The 10,683-nt window shown below is 36.8% G+C and overlaps 1 pseudogene; it reads right to left on the minus strand.

Annotated features, from left to right (window-relative positions):
• Window positions 1-1,352: 1,352 nt before the first annotated feature.
• LOC123770965 (5S ribosomal RNA) lies at window positions 1,353-1,471 on the minus strand (annotated as a pseudogene).
• Between the last annotated feature and the right edge of the window lie 9,212 nt (window positions 1,472-10,683).

Consider the following 10,683-nt stretch of genomic DNA (forward strand, 5'->3'; position numbering starts at 1 on the left):
TTGTTCTAGCTTTTGAGATGTTGGGAAACTTGAATGAGGAGAAACAGGGAGAGTTAAGAACCTTACTACACCAGTATTCTAATCTTTTTGGAGAAGTGGCTACCAAGGCCCATGTCATTAGCCATGATATTCAGCTCACAGACACCGCCCCTATTCGCATGCATCCATATAGAGTATCACCGGAAAAGAGGGAGGGAAGTGGAGTTCCTCCTGGACCATGGTCTAGTTAAGTTTCACTAGTCAGTGATGTTTCACTAGCTAGTGAAACTTCACACGAGCTAGTGAAACTTCACTAGCTCGACAATTCAAGCTAGTGAAGTTTCAGCTTTTATAACACCTGATGGTTGTTTCCAGTATAATGTTATGCCTTTCGGTCTTTAGAATGCTCCAGCAACTTTCCAGAGGTTGATGATTTTGTTGCTGCAGGATATTCCCTATTGCGTTGCGTATTTAGATGACTTTGTTTTCTTCAGTGATTATTGGTAAGACCATTTAGAGGGTTTAAAATTGTTGTTTGCCAAGTTGCAGGAGGCCAATCTTACTGTTAGCCCTCAGAAATGTAACTTTGCCAGAGGTACAATTGTTAGTCTAGGGCACGAGGTTGGTCAAGGTAGTGTGATGCCTATATCTGATAAAGTTAATGCCATTTTTATTTTCCTATCTTGACTAACAAGAAACAGGTTCAGCGACTTTCCGTGGTAGCGAGCATTGTCTTGAGTCACAGAAGTGGTGAAGTGGGAACATTAATTAATGGTGGAGAACACTTTGTTGCCATAGTGGTTTTGTTGGAACATTAGTGGTGGTGTTCATTATCTTATGTGACACAGTTGTTTAGTTAGAACATTTGTGGTAGTAAACATTGTCTTGTTTGATTGATTAATATGGGAATTAATATTCCCAAGTGGTTTAGTGGGAATATTAATTTTATTGAGCATTGTCTTGTGTGACACAGTGGTTTAATTGAACATTAGAGGTAGTAACCGTTGTCTTGTGTGACAGTAGTGTAGTTGGAATATTAGTGGTAGAAAACATTGCTTTGAATGACAGTGGTGTATTCACCTAGTTGTATTCACCTAGTTGTGTTTGCGGGGGATGAGCTTTGCTCTTTCGGCCCGCCTCTCAACTGTTAATCAACTGTTTACTACTTCCCCCCCCCCACACACACACCCTAGGAAGCAGCCCGTGACAGCTGACTAACTCCCAGGTACCTATTTACTGCTAGGTAACAGGGGCATTCAGGGTGAAAGAATCTTTGCCCATTTGTTTCTGCCTGGTGCGGGAATCGAAACCGCGCCACAGAATTACGAGTCCTGTGCGCTATCCACCAGGCTACCAGGCCCCTAAAACAATATTTCCAACCGCATTTGGTGTTCCCAAGCGGTCACCCATCCAAGTACTAACCAAACCCAACGTTGCTTAATTTCGCTGATCGGACGAGAAACGATGTTCTCAACGTGGTATGGCCGTTGGCGACCATTAGTAGTTCTGACCATTGTCATTTGTGACAAAGTAGTGCAATTGGAACATTAGTTATCGTGAACATTGTCTTGTGCCATACAGTGGTCACCCAGACCATAAGTGGTGGTAAACATTGTCTTGTTTGACACAAGCTTTTAGTTGGAACCTCATTGGTAGCGAAAATTTTATTTTGTGACACAGTTGTGTATTGTGTGAACATTAGTGGCGGTGAGCATTGTCTTGCGTGACACAATGGTTAAGGGGGATCATTAGAGGTGGAGAACATTGTGAGATTGACACAGTGGTGTAGTTGGAACATTAGTGGTAGTGAGCATTGTCTTGTGTGTCATAGTGGAGAACTGTGAATATTAGAGGTGGAGAACATTGTCTTGTTGACACAGTGGTGTAGTTGAAACATTAGTTGTGGTGACCGCGTCCGCGGGGGACGCTAAGCCCCGGAAGCACCTCAAGGTAAGGTAACCTCAAGGTGACCACTGTCTTGTGTGACACAGTTGTTTAGATAGAACATTCGTGGTAGTGACATTGTCTTTTATGATTCAGAGTTTTATTTGGAACATTAGTGGTAGTGACCATTGTCTTGGGAAACACAGTGATTAAGTTGGAACATTAATAGTAATGAATATTGTCTTGTGTGAGACAGTTGTGTAGTTGGAACATAAATGGTAGTAAGCATTGTTTTGTGTTACTCAGGGTGAAGTGGGAATATTAGAAGTGGAAACCATTGTCTTATTGACACCGTGGATTAATTGGACCATTAGCGTGGGTGACCATTGTCTTGTGTTACACGGCTGTTTAGTTAGAATATTCGTGGTAGTAACCATTGTCTCGTGTGATACAGTGGTTTAGTTGGAACATTAGTGGTAGTGGTAATTGTCTTAGATGACACAATGGTTTATTTGGATCTTTAGCGGTATTGACCATTGTATTGTGTGACAGTGGTGTAGTTGGATCAATAGTGGCAGTGAACATTGTCTTGTGTGACGCAGGGATGTTGTGGGAACATTAATAGTTGTGAACTTTGTCTTGTTTCATATTGGGGTTTAGTTGAAGCAATAGAGGTGGTGAAGATTGTTCTGTTTACCACAGTGGTTTAGTTGGAACAATAGTGGTAGTAACTATTGTCTTGTTTGACACAATGGTGTAGTGGGAACATTAGATATGGCGAACATTGTCTTGTGTGGCACTGTTGTTTAGTTGTAACTGTTATGACCACGCATACACCAGTATGATTATACTGTGGCTGGTGTATGATTGTGCTCAAACTATACAGTGATATCTTTGGCTGATAGCCTAGTGTCACGAATATTATAATTATTAGCCAATTCTTCTTTGACTGTATATTGTTGTTAATTCGGGTATTGGCAATTCATGTCATACATAACCGACTATATAATATGTTTGTATCAAAGATGTATGCTATGTATTTGTGGATATATATTAGAAGTCTAGAGTATAGCAGTAGCCTAATGTCATGTAGCTTGGAAAAATCTCCTTGTATACTTATTGTATGTAATGCTACATTAATGCTGTACAGAAAACATTATGTGGACCATGATGGAGAATGTATTCATTTAGGTCTTGGATGTATTACTCATATGTATACTGTGTAATTTTCATTTCATTGTTGTTCCTTGCAATGTCCTCTTGTCATGACATTTAGATTATGGTGCTGCGAAATGTATACCACTTAGACAAGCTTTGATACACATCAAAATGTGTAAGATTAATAATTCTAACACGAATCTTCTCAATATTTCATACGTTTTTCTTCACTGTCGTGGGTAATTGAAATAACCTTGAATTATTTTGGCTAAAATCATTTTGAAATGGCTAAATCGAAAGGTAATAAACATGGCCTTGAAACCTGCCATATACTGCAGGTATGTTGACGACATTTTTTATGCAGGTACCTGATGCCAAACGTCTGCAGCAGCTGAAGGAGTCATTTGAGCGGAATTCTGTGTTGAGTTTCACTTACGAGATGGAGAACGATGGGAAGCTGCCCTTTCTAGATGTAACAGTCACGGAAAGGAACTGAGGCTTCCACACTGCAGTTTACACTAAGGAAACAAACATAGGAATGTGCCTCAATGCCAATAGTGACTGCCCAGACAGGTAAAAGAGGAGTGTTGTCAATGCTTACGTCGACCGGGCTCTCAGCCACAGCTAAGGATGGAAGGAAGTAGATGAAGAACTCTGTAGGGTAAGGCAGGTCCTAGTCAACAATGGCTTCTTAATCGGTTTTATTGCAGACATCATAAAAAGAAAGATGAACTGCCATGCAACCTTTGAAGAGTCAACTAACACAACACTTTTACCCCCTATTAGACTATTTAACAGGAACTTTTATTCGACGGCTCATAAAATGGAGGAAAGGCTCCTGAAAGATATTATTGATAGGAACGTTATCCCTACAGACAAAAATCAGAAAATATAATAGACTATTTATTATAAAAACAACAAAACGGCAAAGCTACTCATGAAAAACTCCCTAGACACCAAACAGAACGCCCTGAAGGAAAGCTACGTCGTTTATGCCTTCACATGCACACTTGAGGACTGTAAGCCCCAAAGAACTCAGAATATAGGCAAGACAACAACAACGTCTCTTTTTTAGGCAATTACCCATGCACACACAACAGGGCTCCATCAAGGAACATATAATCTCTTCTCAACCTGACCATCACCAAAGAAATCTTAACGTGCAACACAGAAATCATCTATAAATACAGCGATAGCAGGAGACACGACATCAGCGAGGCACTACACATCAAAAAGTCAACACCAGCAATCAACAGCCAATTAATGCACAACTATATTCTACCCACTTCAGGACCCCGAACCAACACTGAAGCAAGGAGAGGAGGTAAGGGCTAATAGGCCTTCCGCTGCTACTTCCATTCTTATGTTTTTCATGCCCATTGTTTCGTGTTCTGTCTTATGTTTGTCACCTAACGCAAACTATTGTGCCATATCACCTCACCCAAAACGAGTATAAGTAGGATGAATTTTTATGTGTAAACTAGTCTTTGAAAATGTAAAAAGAATTATGAAGCGCATTCAGGCATCAGACCAGAAATTAAGAATGAATTTTGGAGAGTTAATCTTTATATTACTCCCTACCGTGAAGAAAAACGTAAGAAATATTGAGAAGGTTTATGTTAGAATTATTAAACTTATCCTTTCGGTCAGATTCAACATTAAATATATATATATATATATATATATATATATATATATATATATATATATATATATATATATATATATATATATAAATATATATATATATATATATATATATATATATATATATATATATATATATATTTATATAACTGAAAACTCACACCCCAGAAGTGACTCAAACCCATACTGCCAGGAGCAATGCAACTGGTATGTACAGGACGCTTTAATCCACTTGACCATCTTGACCAGACATAAGGAGGTGATAGCCGAAGCTATTTGACCCCCCCCCCCCCCACCCCCGCCGGCACCCAGATGGTAATCTTGGGCATAGCATTTTAACAAATCACCTCATTCTTTAGGGCACACATGAGGAACACAAATGCGAACACGCCTGAATGGTCCCCAGGATGCTATGCCCAAGATTACCATCCGGGTGCCGGCGGGGGGGGGGGGGGGTGGTTAAATTAGCTTTGGCTATCACCTCCTTATGTCTGGTCGAGATGGTCAAGTGGATTAAGGCGTCCTGTACATACCAGTTGCGTTGCTCCTGGCAGTATGGGTTCGAGTCACTTCTGGGGTGTGAGTTTCCAGTTGCATATAGTCCTGGGGACCATTCAGGCTTGTTCGCATATATATATATATATATATATATATATATATATTATATATATATATATATATATATATATATATATATATGCAATTGACGATCACAAAACACTGATCATTTTATGCGGAAAATCCACAGAGAAATATGAAATGAGGTGAACGTTTCGGCTTTGTTAAAGCCTTTGTCAACACCAGACTGACTGAGTCAGTCAGTCTGGTGTTGACAAAGGCTTTAACAAAGCCGAAACGTTCACCTCATTTCATATTTCTCTGTGGATTTTCCGCATATATATATATATATATATATATATATATATATGTCGTACCTAGTAGCCAGAACGCAATCCTCAGCCTACTATGCAAGGCCCGTTTTGCCTAATAAGCCAAGTTTTCATGAATTAATATATTTTCCCTAATGTTTTCCTTATGAAATGATAAAGCTACCCATTTCATTATGTATGAGGTCAGTTTTATTTTATTGGAGTTAAAATTAATGTAGATATATGACCGAACCTAACCAACCCTACCTAACCTAACCTAACTTATCTTTATAGGTTAGGTTAGGTTAGGTAGCTAAAAAAGTTAGGTTAGGTTAGGTTAGGCAGGTTTGGTAGTCGAAAAACAATTAATTCATGAAAACTTGGCTTATTAGGCAATTCGGGCCTTGCATAGTAGGCTGAGAAGTGCATTCTGGCTACTAGGTACGACATATATATATATATATATATATATAATGTCGTACCTAGTAGCCAGAACGCACTTCTCAGCCTACTATGCAAGGCCTGATTTGCCTAATAAGCCAAGTTTTCATGAATTAATGTTTTTTTCGACTACCTAATCTACCTAACCTAACTTTTTCGGCTACCTAACCTTTACCTAACCTATAAAGATAGGTTAGGTTAGGTTAGGTAGGGTTGGTTAGGTTCGGTCATATATCTACGTTAATTTTAACTCCAATAAAAAAAACTGACCTCATACATAATGAAATGGTTAGCTTTATCATTTCATAAAAAAAAATGTGAGAAAATATATTAATTCATGAAAACTTGGCTTATTAGGCAAATCGGGCCTTGCATAGCAGGCCGAGTACGAAGTTCTGGCTACTAGGTACAACATATATATATATATATATATATATATATATATATATATATATATATATATATATATATATATATATATATATATATATATGCATGTTGTACCTAGTAACCAGAACGTCGTACTTGGCCTAGTATGCAAGGCCCTATTTGCCTAATAGGCCAAGTTTTCCTAAATTTATATATTTTTCTAAATTTTTTCTTATGAAATAATAAATCTGTCCATTTCATTATGTATAAGTTAATTTGTTTAAATTTGAGTTAAAACTAACGGAGGTATATGACCGAACCATTTACCCCACCGTGTGTTTCTCACGTGTTGCCCCAAAGAATGAGGTGATTTGATAAAATACTATGCCCACGATTACCATCAGAGCGCCGTCGGGATGGTGAGGTAAATAGCTTCGGCTACCATCATCTTTTGAACGGTCGTGATGGTCGAGTGGTGAAGGTGTCCTGTACACCAGATGCATAGTGCTCCTGGCAGTATGGGTTCGAGTCACTTCTGGGGTGTGAGTTTTTGGTTGCATGTATGCCTGGAGACCATTCAGGCTTGTTTGCATATATATATATATATATATATATATATATATATATATATATATATATATATATATATATATTATATATATATATATATATATATATGTCGTACCTAGTAGCCAGAACGCACTTCTCAGCCTACTACGCAAGGCCCGATTTGCCGAATAAGCCAAGTTTTCATGAATTAATTGTTTTTCGACTATCTAACCTACCTAACCTAATCTAACCTAACTTTTTCGGCTACCTAACCTAACCTAACCTATAAAGATAGGTTAGGATAGGTTAGGTAGGGTTGGTTAGCTTCGGTCATATATCTACGTTAATTTTAACTCCAATAAAAAAAAATTGACCTTATACATAATGAAATGGGTAGCTTTATCATTTCATAAGAAAAAATTAGAGAAAATATATTAATTCAGGAAAACTTGACTTATTAGGCAAATCGGGCCTTGCATAGTAGGCTGAGAAGTGCATTCTGACTAATAGGTAAGATATATGACCGAAAATATATTATATATACGATATATTATATATGACCGAAAAAGTAAGATTAATAATTCTAACACGAATTTTTTCGATCTTTCTTATGTTTCTTTTCACTGTTGATGGTAATTGAAAAATCAAGGAGCGGAGGTTTCCACACTGCAGTCTACACTAAGGAAACAAACATAGGAATGTGCCTAAATGCCAACAGTGACTGCCCAGACAGTAACAAGAGGAGTGTTGTTAACGCTTATGTCGACCGTGCTCTCAGCCACAGCTCAGGATGGAAGCAAGTCGACAAAGAACTCTGTTGGGTAAGACAGGTCCTAGTCAACAACGGCTTCTCCAATTGTTTCGTTGAAGACATCATAAGAAGGAAAGTGAAACGCCATGCAACCTCTGAAGAGACAACTAACACAACACCTGTACCCCCTATTAGACTATTTTACAGGAACTTCTTCTCCACAGCTCATAAAACGAAGGAAAAGGTCCTGAAAGATATTGTTAATAGAAACGTTATCCTTACAGTCAAAAAGCAGAAGATACAACTGACGATTTACTATAAAACCAAAAAAACGGCCTGCCTTCTCATGAGAAACTCTCCAGACACAAAGCAGAACGTTTTAAAAAAGACCAACGTCGTCTATGCCTTCAAATGCCCACTTGGGGACTGTAAGCTCCAAAAAACCCAGTATATAGGCAAGACAACAACATCTCTTTCCAGGCGTTTAACGATGCATAAGCAACAGGGCTCCATTAAGGAACATATAATCTCTTCCCATAACCAAACCATCGCCAGAGAAATCCTAGTAAACAACACAGAAATCATCGATAGATACAGCGATAGCAGGCGGCTTGACGTTTGCGAGGCACTACACATCAAGAAGTCAACACCAGCAATCAACAGCCAATTATTGCACAACTATATTCTACCCACCTCAAGACTCCGCTCCAATATAGAAGCATCAAGAAATATGGACCAATAGGCTTTCTACAAACACTTCTATTCAATACCCATTGTTTCTGTTCTGTCTTGTGTTGATACTTTTAATACCCTATTAATATCCCCTCATGTTCTGTCTTGTGTTAATGCCACGTCACTATATGCCACATCATCCCTCCCACCTCACTCAAATGTAGATATAATAGCAGAGATACGTAAGTTCTAATCAGTTGTGTATTTGTGAAGTCTTTGAAAATGTAATAAGTTTTACGAAACGCGCCCGTGTCGCGTCAGACTAGAAATAAAAATGAATTTTGGAGAAGTGATTTTTGATTTACCTCCAACAGTGAAGCGTAATGTACGAAAGATTGAGAAAATTCGTGTTAGAATTATTAATCTTAATTTTTCGGTCATATTTAATAATATATGTCTACAGGAAAGACTGCTACCAAAATATACTAATATATATATATATATATATATATATATATATATATATATATATATATATATATATATATATATATATATATATATATAAAATATATATATATATATATATATATATATATATATATATATATATATATATATATATATATATATATATATGTCGTACCTAGTAGCCAGAACGCACTTCTCAGCCTACTATGCAAGGCCCGATTTGCCTAATAAGCCAAGTTTTCATGAATTAATATATTTTCTCAAATTTTTTTCTTATGAAATGATAAAGCTACCCATTTCATTATGTATGAGGTCAATTTTTTTTATTGGAGTTAAAATTAACGTAGATATATGACCGAACCTAACCAACCCTACCTAACCTAACCTAACCTATCTTTATAGGTTAGGTTAGGTTAAGTAGCCGAAAATGTTAGGTTAGGTTAGGTTAGGTAGGTTAGGTAGTCGAAAAACAATTAATTCTTGAAAACTTGGCTTATTAGGCAAATCGGGCCTTGAATAGTAGGCAGAGAAGTGCGTTCTGGCTATTAGGTACGACATATATATAATATATATATATAATATATATATATATATATATATATATATATGTTGTACCTAGTAGCCAGAATGCTCTTCTCGGCCTACTGTGCAAGGCCCGATTCGCCTAATAAGCCAAGTTTTTCTGAATTAATATATTTTCTCTAATTTTTTTCTTATGACATGATAAAGCTACCTATTTCATTATGTATGAGGTCAGTTTTTTTTATTGGAGTTAAAATTAACGTAGATATATGACCGAACCTAACCAACCATACCTAACCTAACCTAACCTATCTTTATAGATTAGGTTAGGTTAGGAAGCTGAAAAAGTTAGGTTAGGTTATTTTAGGTAGGTTAGATAGTCGTAAAACAATTAATTCATGAAAACTTGGCTTATTAGGCAAATCGGGCCTTGCATAGTAGGCTGAGAATCGCGTTCTGGCTACTAGGTACGACATTAGTATATATATAAATATATATATATATATATATATATATATATATATATATATATATATATATGTCGTACCTAGTAGCCAGAACTCACTTCTCAGCCTACTATTCAAGGCCCGATTTGCCTAATAAGCCAAGTTTTCCTGAATTAATATATTTACTATAATTTTTTTCTTATGAAATGATAAAGCAACCCTTTTCTCTATGTATGAGGTCAATTTTTTTTTATTGGAGTTAAAATTAACGTAGATATATGATCGAACCTAACCAACCCTACCTAACCTAACCTAACCTATATTTATAGGTAAGGTTAGGTTAGGTAGCCAAAAAAAGCTAGGTTAGGTTAGGTTAGGTAGGTTAGGTAGACGAAAAAACTTTAATTCATGAAAACTTGGCTTATTAGGCAAATCGGGCCTTGAATAGTAGGCTGAGAAGTGCGTTCTGGCTATTAGGTACGACATATATATATATATATATATATATATATATATATATATATATATATATATATATATGTCGTACCTAGTAGCCAGAACGCACTTATTAGCCTACTATGCAAGGCCCGATTTGCCTAATAAGCCAAGTTTTCATGAATTAATGTTTTTTTCGACTACCTAGCCTACCTAACCTAACCTAACCTAACTTTTTCGGCTACCTAACCGAACCTAGCCTATAAAGATAGGTTTGGTTAGTTTAGGTAGGGTTGGTTAGGTTCGGTCATATATCTACGTTAATTTTAACTCCAATAAAAAAAATTGACCTCATACATAATGAAATGGGTAGCTTTATTATTTCATAAGAAAAAAATTAGAGAAAATATATTAATTCAGGAAAACTTGGCTTATTAGGCAAATCGAGCCTTGCATAGTAGGCTGAGAAGTGCGTTCTGGGTACTAGGTA

The sequence above is a fragment of the Procambarus clarkii genome, chromosome 56, assembly GCF_040958095.1.
Source record: "Procambarus clarkii isolate CNS0578487 chromosome 56, FALCON_Pclarkii_2.0, whole genome shotgun sequence".
In the NCBI taxonomy this organism is placed as follows: domain Eukaryota; kingdom Metazoa; phylum Arthropoda; class Malacostraca; order Decapoda; family Cambaridae; genus Procambarus; species Procambarus clarkii.